This window comes from Arachis ipaensis, chromosome B6, assembly GCF_059453495.1.
Source record: "Arachis ipaensis isolate K30076 ecotype BB chromosome B6, ASM5945349v1, whole genome shotgun sequence".
Classification (NCBI taxonomy): domain Eukaryota; kingdom Viridiplantae; phylum Streptophyta; class Magnoliopsida; order Fabales; family Fabaceae; genus Arachis; species Arachis ipaensis.
Window position 1 is genome coordinate 98862937 of NC_142441.1, and position 14013 is coordinate 98876949.

Below are 14013 nucleotides of genomic sequence, written 5' to 3' on the forward strand. Positions count from 1 at the left end.
CAATAACAATAATGGTGAAAGAAACAGGTTTAGCAATAGCAAGCCTTTTCCATCATCTTCTCAGCAACAAACAGAGAATTCTAAGCAAAGCCACTCTGACTTAGCAACCATTGTCTCTGATCTAATCAAAACCACTCAAAGTTTCATGACTGAAACAAGGTCCTCCATTAGGAATTTGGAGGCACAAGTAGGTCAGCTGAGTAAGAAAATTACTGAACTCCCTCCTAGTACTCTCCCAAGCAATACAGAAGAGAATCGAAAGAGAGAGTGCAAGGCCATAAACATGTCTCCCATGGCCGAACCTGGAGAGGAGAAAGAGGCAGTGATCTCCACTGAGGAAGACCTCAATGGACGTCCACTAACCTCCATGGAGTTCCCTAATGAGGAACCATGGGAATATGAGGCTCAGACTGAGACCATAGAGATTCCATTAAATTTACTTTTGCCATTCATGAGCTCTGATGAGTATTCTTCCTCTGAAGAGGATGAAGATGTTACTGAAGAGCAAGTTGCTAATTACCTTGGAGCAATCATGAAGCTAAATGCCAGGTTGTTTGGTAATGAGACTTGGGAGGATGAACCTCCATTGCTCATCAAAGAACTGGATGACTTGACTAGGCAGAGATTACCTCTGAAGAGACAAGATCCTGGAAAGTTCTCAATACCTTGTACCATAGGTACCATGACCTTTGAGAAGGCTCTGTGTGACCTGGGATCAAGTATAAACCTTATGTCTCTCTCTGTAATGGAGAAGCTAGGGATCATTGAGGTACAAGCTGCAAGAATCTCACTGGAGATGGCAGACAATTCAAAGAAACAGGCTTATGGACTTGTAGAGGATGTCTTGGTAAAGGTTGAAAACCATTACATCCCTGCTGATTTCATAATCCTACAGACTGGGAAGTGTATGGATGAATCCATCATCCTTGGCAGACCCTTCCTAGCCACAGCAAAAGCTGTGATTGATGTTGACAGAGGAGAATTGATCATTCAAGTGAATGGAGACTCCCTTGTGTTTAAAGCTCAAGGATATCTCTCTGTCACCAAGGAGAGGAAGCACGAAGAGCTTCTCTCAATACAGAGTCAAACAGAGCCCCCACAGTCAAACTCTAAGTTTGGTGTTGGGAGGCCACAACCAAACTTTAAGTTTGGTGTTGAACCCTCACATTCAAACTCTAAGTTTGGTGTTGGGAAGTTCCAACATTGCTCTGAACATCTGTAAGGCTCCATGAGAGCCACTGTCAAGCTATTGACATTAAAGAAGCGCTTGTTGGGAGGCAACCCAATCTTTAATTATCTATGTTAAATTTCTATTTTCTTTTGTTATTTTATGTTTTCTATAGGTTGATGATCATGTGAAGTCACAAAAACAATTGAAAAATCAAAAACAGAAGGAAAAACAGAATGAAAAATAGAAGACCCTGGAGGAGAAACTTACTGGCGTTTAAACGCCAGTAAGGGTAGTAGAATGGGCGTTAAACGACCAGTCTGGCACCATTCTGGGCGTTTAACGCCAGGAATGGGCAAGAAACTGGCGTTAAACGCCAGAAATGGGCAGCAGCCTGGCGTTTAACGCCAGGATTGACAGCAAGGGGCGTTTTGCACGCCACATGGTGCAGGGATGAGAAATCCTTGACACCTCAGGATCTGTGGACCCCACAGGATCTCCACCTACCCCACCTCTCTCTCTTCTTCACCCATTCACCAATCACCTCAATACCTCTTCCCCAAAAACCCCTCACCTATCAAATCCTACCCTCTTCTCCATAAACCCTTCACCAATCCACATCCATCCATCATAAAACCCCACCTACCTCACCATTCAAATTCAAACCACTTTCCCACCCAAACCTACCCTTAATGGCCGAACCTTACCCCCCTCTCCACTCCTATATAAACCCATCTTTACTCCTTCATTTTCACACAACCTAAACACTACTTCTCCCCCTTGGCCGAAATACTAAGCCCCTCCATCTCCTCTATTTTTTCTTCTTCTACTCTCTTCTTTCTTCTTTTGCTCGAGGACGAGAAACCTTCTAAGTTTGGTGTGGTAAAAGCTAAAGCTTTTTTTTTTGTTTTTTCATAACCATTAATGGCACCCAAGTTTGGAGAAACCTCTAGAAAGAGGAAAGGGAAGGCAAAAGCTTTAACCTTCGAGTCATGGGAGATGGAGAGATTCTTCTCAAGGGTACATCAAGACCACTTCTATGAAGTTGCGACCAAGAAGAAGGTGATCTCCGAGGTCCCTTTTAAGCTCAAAAAGGGCGAATATCCGAAGATCCGACATGAGATCTGAAGAAGAGGTTGGGAAGTTCTCACCAACCCCATTCAACAAGTTGGAATCTTAATGGTTCAAGAGTTCTATGCCAATGCATGGATCACCAAGAACCATGATCAAAGTGTGAACCTGGACCCCAAGAATTGGCTTACAATGGTCCAAGGGAAATACTTGGACTTTAGTCCGGAAAATGTAAGGTTGGCATTCAATTTGCCTATGATGCAAGGAGATGTACACCCCTACACTAGAAGGGTCAACTTTGATCAAAGGTTGGACCAAGTCCTCATGGACATCTGTGAAGAGGGCGCTCAATGGAAGAGAGATTCAAGAGGGAAGCCGGTTCAACTAAGAAGGCATGACCTCAAGCCCGTGGCTAGGGGATGGTTGGAGTTCATCCAACGCTCAATCATTCCCACTAGCAACCAATCTGAAGTTACTATAGACCGGACTATCATGATTCATAGCATCATGATTAGAGAGGAAGTAGAAGTTCATGAAGTTATATCCCAAGAACTCTACAAGGTGGCGGACAAGTCCTCTACTATGGTAAGGTTAGCCTTCCCTCATCTCATCTGTCACCTCTGTAATTCAGCTGGAGTTGACATAGAGGAAGACATCCTCATTGATGAGGACAAGCCCATCACTAAGAAAAGGATGGAGCAAGTGAGAGAACCTCACCAGGAGCATGAGGAAACTCCTCATGAAATCCCTGAGATGCCTCAAGGGATGTGGTGCACGAAATTGTGATCTCAGGCAACGGCGCCAAAAACTCTGTACGCACGTCTTAATAAATTATTTTTCATTCACAACTTCGATACAACTAACCAGCAAGTGCACTGGGTCGTCCAAGTAATAAAACCTTACGTGAGTAAGGGTCGATCCCACGGAGATTGTTGGTATGAAGCAAGCTATGGTCACCTTGTAGATCTCAGTCAGGCGGATATGAAATAGTTATGGAGTTTACGAAAATAAATAATAAAATATGGATAGAAACACTTATGTAAATCATTGGTGAGAATTTCAGATAAGCGCATAGAGATGCTTTCGTTCCTCTGAACCTCTGCTTTCCTGCTGTCTTCATCCAATCAATCATACTCCTTTCCATGGCTGGCTTTATGTAAGGACATCAGCGTTGTCAATGGCTACTTTTTATCCTCTCTGGAAAATGGTCCGATGCGCTGTCACTGCATGGCTAATCGTCTGGAGGCATCACCCTTGTCAATAGCTGCATCCCATCCTCTTGTGAAAATGGTCCAAATGCTCTATCACAGCACGGCTAATCATCTGAGGTTCTCGATCATGCTGGAATAGGATTCACCCTCCTTTTGCATCTGTCACTACGCCCAGCAATCGCGAGTTTGAAGTTCGTCACAGTCATTCAATCCCAGAGTCCTACTCGGAATACCACAGACAAGGTTTAGACTTTCCGGACTCTCATGAATGCCGCCATCATTCTAGCTTATACCACGAAGATTCTAATTAAGAGATCCAAGAGATATTCATTCAATCTAAGGTAGAACGGAAGTGGTTGTCAGGCACGCGTTCATAGGGAATGATGATGATTGTCACGTTCATCACATTCAGGTTGAAGTGCGAATGAATATCTTAGAAGTGGAATAAGTTGAATTGAATAGAAAAACAGTAGTACTTTGCATTAATCTTTGAGGAACAGCAGAGCTCCACACCTTAATCTATGGAGTGTAGAAACTCTACCGTTGAAAATACATAAGTGAACATAGGGTAAGCATGGCCGAGTGGCCAGCCTCCCATGGAGGTCTAGAGATCTAAAATTGATCAAAAGATTAATCCAAAGGTGTCTAATACAATAGTAAAAAGTTCTATTTATAATAAACTAGCTACTAGGATTTACAGAAGTAAGTAATTGATGCATAAATCTACTTCCGGGGCCCACTTGGTGTGTGCTTGGGCTGAGCTTGAATGTTACACGTGCAGAGGCTCTTTCTGGAGTTGAACGCCAGGTTGTAACGTATTTCTGGCGTTCAACTCTGGTTTGTGACGTGTTTCTGGCGTTTAACTCCAGACAGCAGCGTAGAACTGGCGTTCAACGCCCTTTTACGTCATCTAAACTAGGCCAAAGTATGGACTATTATATATTTCTGGAAAGTGCTGGATGTCTACTTTCCAACGCAATTAGAAGCGTGCCATTTTGAGTTCTGTAGCTCCAGAAAATTCACTTTGAGTGCAGGGAGGTCAGAATCCAACAGCATCAGCAGTCCTTCTTCAACCTCTGAATCTGATTTTTGCTCAAGTCCCTCAATTTCAGCCAGAAAATACCTGAAATCACAGAAAAAACACACAAACTCATAGTAAAGTCCAGAAATGTTAATTTAACATAAAAACTAATAAAAACATCCCTAAAAGTAACTAGATTCTACTAAAAACATACTAAAAACAATGCTAAAAAGCGTATAAATTATCCGCTCATCACAACACCAAAGTTAAATTGTTGCTTGTCCCCAAGCAACTGAAAATCAAATAGGATAAAAAGAAGAGAATATACTATAAATTCCAAACTATCAATGAAACATAGCTCCAATCAGATGAGCGAGACTTGTAGCTTTTTGCCTCTTGAATAGTTTTGGCATCTCACTTTATCCATTGAAGTTCAGAATGATTAGCATCTAAGGAACTCAGAGTTCAGATAGTGTTATTGATTCTCCTAGTTCAGTATGATGATTCTTGAACACAGCTATTTTATGAGTCTTGGCCATGGCCCTAAGCACTTTGTTTTCCAGTATTACCACCAGATACATAAATGCCACAGACACATAACTGGGTGAACCTTTTCAGATTGTGACTTAGCTTTGCTAAAGTCCCCAATTAAAGGTGTCCAGGGTTCTTAAGCACACTCTTCTTTTGCTTTGGACCTTGACTTTAACCGCTCAGTCTCAAGTTTTCACTTGACACCTTCACGCCACAAGCACATGGTTAGGGACAGCTTGTTTTAGCCGCTTAGGCCAGGATTTTATTCCTTTAGGCCCTCCTATCCACTGATGCTCAAAGCCTTGGGATCCTTTTTATCACCCTTGCCTTTTGGTTTTAAGGATTATTGGCTTTTTGCTCTTGCCTTTTGGTTTTAAGAGCTTTTGGCTTTTTCTGCTTGCTTTTTCTTTTTCTTTTTTTTTCGCCTATTTTTTTTCTTTTTTTTTTCTGCAAGCTTTGTTCTTTGCTGCTTTTTCTTGCTTCAAGAATCATTTTTATGATTTTTCAGATTATCAAATAACATGTCTCCTTGTCATCATTCTTTCAAGAGCCAACATATTTAATATTCTTAAACAACAACTTCAAAAGACATATGCATTGTTCAAGCATTCATTCAGAAAATAAAAAGTATTGTCACCACATCAATATAATCAAACTAAGTTCAAGGATAAATTCGAAACTCATGTACTTCTTGTTCTTTTGAATTAAAACAGTTTTCATTTAAGAGAGGTGATGGATTCATAGGACATTCATAACTTTAAGACATAGTTACTAAATACTAATGATCATGTAATAAGACACAAACATGGATAAGCACTTAACATAAAGAAAATGAAAAACAGAGAATTTAAGAACAAGGAATGAGTCCATCTTAGTGATGGTGGCGTTTCCTTCTTGAGGAACCAATGATGTCCTTGAGCTCTTCTATGTCTCTTCCTTGTCTTTGTTGCTCCTCCCTCATTGCTTTTTGATCTTCTCTTATTTCATGAAGGATGATGGAGTGCTCTTGATGTTCCACCCTTAATTGTCCCATGTTGGAACTTAATTCTCCTAGGGAGGTGTTGATTTGCTCCCAATAGTTTTGTGGAGGAAAATGCATTTGAGGCATCTCCGGGATCTCATGGTGATGAGCTTCATGCGTCTCTTGAGATCCATGAATGGGCTCTCTTGCTTGTTCCATCCTTTTCTTAGTGATGGGCTTTTTTTCCTCAATGGGAATGTCTCCTTCTATGAAAGCTTCAACTGAGTAACATAGACGGCAAATAAGATGAGAAAAAGCTATCCTTGCCATGGGGGAGGACTTTTCGGCTATTTTGTAGAGTTCAAGGGAGATGACTTCATAAACTTCTACTTCCTCTCCAATCATGATGCTATGAATCATGATTGCCCGATCCACAGTAACTTCAGATCGGTTGCTAATGGGGGTAATGGAGCGTTGGATGAACTCTAACCATCCTCTAGCCACAGGCTTGAGGTCCAATCTTCTTAGTTGAATCGGCTTGCCTTTGGAGTCAATCTTCCATTGAGCTCCTTCCACACATATGTCCATGAGGACTTGGTCCAACCTTTGATTAAAGTTGACCCTTCTAGTGTAGGGGCATGCATCTCCTTGCATCATGGGCAAGTTAAACGCCAACCTCACGTTTTCCGGACTAAAATCTAAGTATTTCCCCCGAACCATGGTAAGATAATTCTTTGGATTCGGGTTCTTACTTTGATCATGGTTCCTAGTGATCCATGCATTGGCATAGAAATCTTGAACCATTAGGATGCCGACTTGTTGGATGGGGTTTGTTAGAACTTCCCAACCTCTTCTTTGGATTTCATGTCGGATCTCCGGATACTCATTCTTCTTGAGCTTGAAAGGGACCTCGGGGATCACCTTCTTCTTGGCCACAACATCATAGAAGTAGTCTTGATGAGCTTTGGAGATGAATCTTTCCATCTCCCATGACTCGAAGGTGGAAGCTTTTGTCTTCCCTTTCCCTTTTCTAGAGGATTCTCCGGTCTTGGGTGCCATCAATGGTAATGGAAAAACAAAAAGCTTATGCTTTTACCACACCAAAATTAGAATATTGCTCGCCCTCGAGCAAGAGAAGAAAGAATAGATGATGAAGAAGAAGAAAATATGGAGGAGAGGGGGGAGGGGTGTATTCGGCCAAGAAGAGAAGAGAGGGTTGTGTTGTGTGAAAATGAGGAAGAATGGAGGGCTATATATAGGGAAGGGAGGGGGGGTAAGGTTCGGCCATAAGGGTGGGTTTGGGTGGGAAATTAATTTTGAATTTTTGAGGGTAGGTGGGGTTTATGAGGTAGGTTTATGGGGAAGAGTGGATGGATGTGAGTGGTGAAGTGGTGATAGGGAAGAGAGATTAAGGTGATTGGTGAAGAGTTTTGGGAAAGAGTGTTTATGGGATTGTGTAAAAGAGGGGTGAGAAGAAGTGAGTGAAGGTAGGTGGGGATCCTGTGGGGTCCACAGATCATGAGGTGATCCTGTGGGGTCCACAGATCCTGAGGTGTTCAAGGATTTACAACCTTGCACCAAATTAGGCATGCAAAATGCCCTTGCACACAACTCTGAGAGTTCAGCGCCAGATTGGTGCTTGTTCTGGGCATTGAACGCCCATTTGTTGCCCATTTCTGGCGTTGAACGCCAGAACCATGCTTGTTCTGGGCGTTCAGCGCCAGCTCTTCTCCAGGGTGCGATTTTTCTTCTGCTGTTTTTGATTCTGTTTTCAATTTTTATATTTATTTTGTGACTCCATATAATCATGAACCTGATAAAACATGAAAGAACAAGAAAAATAAAATTAGATAAATAAAAATTGAGTTGCCTCCCAACAAGCGCTTCTTTAATGTCAATAGCTTGACAGTGGGCTCTCATGGAGCCTCACAGATGTTCAGAGCATTGTTGAGACTTTCCAACACCAAACATAGAGTTTGGATATGGAAGTTCAACACCAAACTTAGAGTTTGGTTGTGGCCTCCCAACACCAAACTTAGAGTTTGACTGTGGGGGCTCTGGTTGACTCTGTTTTGAGAGAAGCTTTTTATGCTTCCTCTCCATGTTTACAGAAGGATGACCTCGAGTTTTAAACACAAGGGAGTCCTCATTCAATTGAAGAACTAGTTCACCTCTGTCAACATCAATCACAGCTCTTGCTGTGGCTAGGAAGGGTCTTCCAAGGATGATGCATTCATCCTCATCTTTCCCAGTATCTAGGACTATGAAGTCAGCAGGGATGTAAAGGCCTTCAACCTTTACTAACACGTCCTCTACTTGTCCATAAGCCTGTTTTCTTGAATTGTCTGCCATCTCTAATGAGATTTTAGCAGCTTGCACCCCAAAGATTCCCAGTTTCTCTATTACAGAGAGGGGCATGAGGTTTATCCCTGAACCAAGGTCACACAGAGCTTTTTCAAAGATCATGGTGCCTATGGTACAAGTATTAGGAACTTTCCAGGATCCTGTTTCTTCTGAGGCAATGTCAGTTGATCCAAATCACTTAGTTCATTGGTGAACAAGGGAGGTTCATCTTCCCAAGTCTCAATACCAAATAATTTGGCATTCAGCTTCATGATTGCACTAAGGTACTTGGTAACTTGCTCCTTAGTAACATCCTCATTCTCTTCAGAAGAGGAATGCTCATCAGAGCTCATGAATGGCATAAGGAGGTTCAATGGAATCTCTATGGTCTCTAGATGAGTCTCGGATTCCTTTGGTTCCACAGAGGGAAGCTCCTTATTGATCACTGGACGTCCCAGGAGGTCTTCCTCCTTGGGATTCACGTCCTCTCCTTCTTCCTTGGATTCGGCCATGATGGTTATATCAATGGCCTTGCACTCTCTTTTTGGATTTTCTTCTGTATTGCTTGGGAGAGTACTAGGAGGGATTTCAGTGATCCTTTTACTCAGCTGGCCCACTTGTGCCTCCAAATTTCTAATGGAGGACCTTGTTTTATTCATGAAACTCACAGTGGCCTTAGATAGATCAGAGACTAAGTTTGCTAAATTAGAAGTATTTTGTTCAGAGTTCTCTGTCTGTTGCTGAGTGGATGATGGAAAAGGTTTACTATTGTTAAACCTATTTCTTCCACCATTATTAAAGCCTTGTTGAGGCTTTTGTTGATCCTTCCATGAGAAATTTGGATGATTTCTCCATGATGAGTTATAGGTGTTTTCATAAGGTTCACCTAAGTAATTTACCTCTGCTATTGCAGGGTTCTCAGGATCATAGGCCTCTTCTTCAGAAGGTGCCTCTTGAGTACTGTTGGATGCAGCTTGCATTCCATTCAGACTCTGAGAAATCATATTGACTTACTGAGTCAATATTTTATTCTGAGCCAATATAGCGTTCAGAGTATCAATTTCAAGAACTCTCTTCTTCTGAGGCGTCCCATTACTCACAGGATTCCTCTCAGAAGTGTACATGAACTGGTTATTAGCAACCATGTCAATGAGTTCTTGAGCTTCTGCAGGCATTTTCTTTAGGTGAATGGATCCACCTGCAGAAGTATCCAATGACATCTTAGCTAATTCAGACAGACCATCATAGAATATATCCAGGATGGTCCATTCTGAAAGCATGTCAGAAGGACACTTTTTGGTCAGTTGCTTGTATCTCTCCCAAGCTTCATAGAGGGATTCACCTTCTTTCTGTCTGAAGGTTTGAACATCCACTCTAAGCTTGCTCAGCTTTTGAGGAGGAAAGAACTTGGCTAAGAAAGCCGTGACCAGCTTATCCCAAGAGTTCAGGCTATCTTTGGGTTGAGAGTCCAACCACACTCTGGCTCTGTCTCTTACAGCAAAAGGGAAAAGCATGAGCCTGTAGACTTCAGGATCTACTCCATTAGTCTTAACAGTATCACAGATCTGCAAGAATTCAGTTAAGAACTGAAAAGGATCTTCAGATGGAAGTCCATGGAACTTGTAGTTCTGCTGCATCAGAGAAACCAATTGAGGTTTCAGCTCAAAATTGTTTGCTCCTGTTCGCAAATTTCTGACAGGTGCTTGCTGGCTTGTTGTAATTTAGCTTCTTTTAGTTTCCTCTTCAGAGTCCTTTCAGGTTCTGGATCTGCTTCAACAAGAATGTTCTTGTCCTTGCTCCTGCTCATATGAAAAAGTGGTAACAGAAAAATAATAATAATAGGGATCCTTTTTGCCCAAGTATAGAGGTTCTCCTGTGTGAGTAGAAGAAGAAAAGAATGTAATGTAAAGAAAGAAACACAAGTGTGAGGAGAGCAGAGATATGAGATGAAGAGAAGTGTTAGTAGATGAATAAATAAATAGAAAGAGATGAGAGAGAAAGAGAATTTTCGAAAATTATTTTTTTGAAAAAGAGTTAGTGATTTTCGAAAATAGTTTTTGAAAAAGGTTAGTAATTTTTGAAAATTAAAATAAAAAATTAAAATAATTAGTTAATTAAAAAGAATTTTTGAAAAAGAGGGAGATATTTTCGAAAATTAGAGAGAGAGAGAGTTAGTTAGGTAGTTTTGAAAAAGATAAGAAACAAACAAAAAGTTAGTTAGTTAGTTGAAACAAATTTTGAAAATCAATTTTTGAAAAGATAAGAAGATAAGAAGTTAGAAAAGATATTTTAAAATCAAATTTTTGAAAAAGATAAGATAAGAAGATATTTTTGAAAAGATATGATTGAAATTAGTTTTTGAAAAAGATTTGATTTTTAGAATCACAATTAATGACTTGATTCACAAGAAATCTCAAGATATGATTCTAGAACTTAAAGTTTGAATCTTTCTTAACAAGTAAGTAACAAACTTGAAATTTTTGAATCAAAACATTAATTGATGATGTTATTTTCGAAAATTATGTGATAAAGATAAGAAAAAGATTTTTGAAAAATATTTTTAAAATTTTCGAAAATAACTAAGAAAAATGAAAAAGATTTGATTTTGAAAAAGATTTTGAAAAAGATAAGATTTTTAAATTGAAAATTTGATTTGACTCATAAGAAACAATTGAATTTTTAAAAATTTTTGAAAAAGTCAATCCAAATTTTCGAATTTTATGAGAAAAAAAAAGGAAAGATATTTTTTTGATTTTTTTGAATTTTTAATGATGAAAGAGAAAAACATGAAAACTGATGCAATGCATGAAAATTTTGGATCAAAGCATGTGATGAATACAAGAACACTATGAATGTCAAGATGAACACCAAGAACACTTTGAATGTCAAGATGAACATCAAGAACTTATTTTTGAAAAATTTTTAATGCAAAGAAAATATGCAAGACACCAAACTTAGAAATCTTTCATATTCAGACACTATGAATGCAAGAATGCATATGAAAAACAAGAAAAGATGCAAAACAAGAAAACATCAAGATCAAACAAGAAGATTTACCAAGAACAACTTGAAGATCATGAAGAACACCATGAATGCATGATTTTTCGAAAAATGCAAGATGAGTATCCAATTGACACCAAACTTAAAAATTGACTCAAGACTCAAACAAGAAACATGAAATATTTTTTTGATTTTTATGATTTTCTAATTTTTTTTGGATTTTTGTATATTTTTTTTCGAAAACATTTGGGAAAAAGGAAGTAATGAATTCATAGTCCTCAATCAAAATCCTGGAAATTAGACATGGCTTAATAGCCAGCCAAGCTAAAACATGTTATATGAAACTCCAGAATTCATTCTTGAAAATTTAGAATAAATTTTTTTTTTCGAAAACAAAAGAAAAATTTCTGAAATATTTTTGAAGAATTTTTGAAAATAAAACAAAAAGAAAATTACCTAATCTGAGCAACACGATGAACCGTCAGTTGTCCAAACTCGAACAATCCCTGGCAACGGCGCCAAAAACTTGGTGCACAAAATTGTGATCCCCGGCAACGGTGCCAAAAACTTGGTGCACGAAATTGTGATCTCAGGCAACGGCGCCAAAAACTCTGTACGCACGTCTTAATAAATTGTTTTTCATTCACAACTTCGATACAACTAACCAGCAAGTGCATTGGGTCGTCCAAGTAATAAAACCTTACGTGAGTAAGGGTCGATCCCATGGAGATTGTTGGTATGAAGCAAACTATGGTCACCTTGTAGATCTCAGTCAGGCGGATATGAAATAGTTATGGAGTTTTCGAAAATAAATAATAAAATAAGGATAGAAACACTTATGTAAATCATTGGTGAGAATTTCAAATAAGCGCATAGAGATGCTTTCGTTCCTCTGAACCTCTGCTTTCCTGCTGTCTTCATCCAATCAATCCTACTACTTTCTATGGCTGGCTTTATGTAAGGACATCACCGTTGTCAATGGCTACTTTTTATCCTCTCTGGAAAATGGTCCGATGCGCTGTCACTGCATGGCTAATCATCTGGAGGCATCACCCTTATCAATAGATGCATCCCATCCTCTTGTGAAAATGGTCCAAATGCTCTGTCATAGCACGACTAATCATCTGAGGTTCTCGATCATGCTGGAATAGGATTCACCCTCCTTTTGCGTCTGTCACTACGCCCAGCAATCGCGAGTTTGAAGTTTGTCACAGTCATTCAATCTCGGAGTCCTACTCGGAATACCACAGACAAGGTTTAGACTTTCCGGACTCTCATGAATGCCGCCATCAATCTAGCTTATACCACGAAGATTCTGATTAAGAGATCCAAGAGATACTCATTCAATCTAAGGTAGAACGGAAGTAGTTGTCAGGCACGCGTTCATAGGGAATGATGATGATTGTCACGTTCATCACATTCAGGTTGAAGTGTGAATAAATATCTTAGAAGCGGAATAAGTTGAATTGAATAGAAAAACAGTAGTACTTTGCATTAATCTTTGAGGAACAGCAGAGCTCCACACCTTAATCTATTGAGTGTAGAAACTCTACCGTTGAAAATACATAAGTGAACATAGGGTAAGCATGGCCGAGTGGCCAGCCTCCCATGGAGGTCTAGAGATCTAAAATTGATCAAAAGATTAATCCAAAGATGTCTAATACAATAGTAAAAAGTTCTATTTATAATAAACTAGCTACTAGGGTTTACAGAAGTAAGTAATTGATGCATAAATCCACTTCCGAGGCCCACTTGGTGTGTGCTTAGGCTGAGCTTGAATGTTACACGTGCAGAGGCTCTTTCTGGAGTTGAACGCCAGGTTGTAACGTATTTCTGGCGTTCAACTCTGGTTTGTGACGTGTTTCTGGCGTTTAACTCCAGACAGCAGCATAGAACTGGCGTTCAACGCCATTTTACGTCATTTAAACTCGGCCAAAGTATGGACTATTATATATTTCTGGAAAGCCCTAGATGTCTACTTTCCAACGCAATTGGAAGCGTGCCATTTTGAGTTCTGTAGCTCCAGAAAATTCACTTTGAGTGCAAGGAGGTCAGAATCCAACAGCATCAGCAGTCCTTCTTCAACCTCTGAATCTGATTTTTGCTCAAGTCCCTCAATTTCAGCCAGAAATTACCTGAAATAAAAAAAAAAATACACAAACTCATAGTAAAGTCCAGAAATGTGAATTTAACATAAAAACTAATAAAAACATCCCTAAAAGTAACTAGATTCTACTAAAAACATACTAAAAACAATGCCAAAAAGCGTATAAATTATCCGCTCATCAGGATGCATTTTCCTCCACAAAACTATTGGGAGCAAGTCAACACCTCCCTAAAAGAATTGAGTTCCAACATGGGACAACTAAGGGTGGAGCACCAAGAGCATTCCATCCTCCTCCATGAAATTAGGGAAGACCAAAGAACCATGAGAGAGGAGCAACAAAGGCAAGAGACATTGAGGAGCTCAAGCACTCCATAAGATCTTCAAGAGGAAGAACTAGCCGCCATCACTAAGGTGGACCCGTTCTTTAATTTCCTTGTTCTTTATTTTCTATTTTTCGAAAATTATGCTCTATGTTTGTCTATGTTTGTGTCTTTATTACATGATCATTAGTGTCTAAGTGTCTATGCCTTAAAGCTATGAAAATGAATCCATCACCTTTCTTAAATGAAAAATATTTTTAATTGAAAAAGAAAAAAAAGT

The 14013-nt window shown here is 39.6% G+C and overlaps 1 non-coding gene across 1 annotated transcript; it reads left to right on the forward strand.

The window, feature by feature from the left end:
* Positions 1–9580: 9580 nt before the first annotated feature.
* Positions 9581–9688, forward strand: LOC148561920 (small nucleolar RNA R71). The gene has a single exon (XR_015887228.1). It is a non-coding gene; the product is annotated as a small nucleolar RNA R71 (small nucleolar RNA).
* Positions 9689–14013: the final 4325 nt, after the last annotated feature.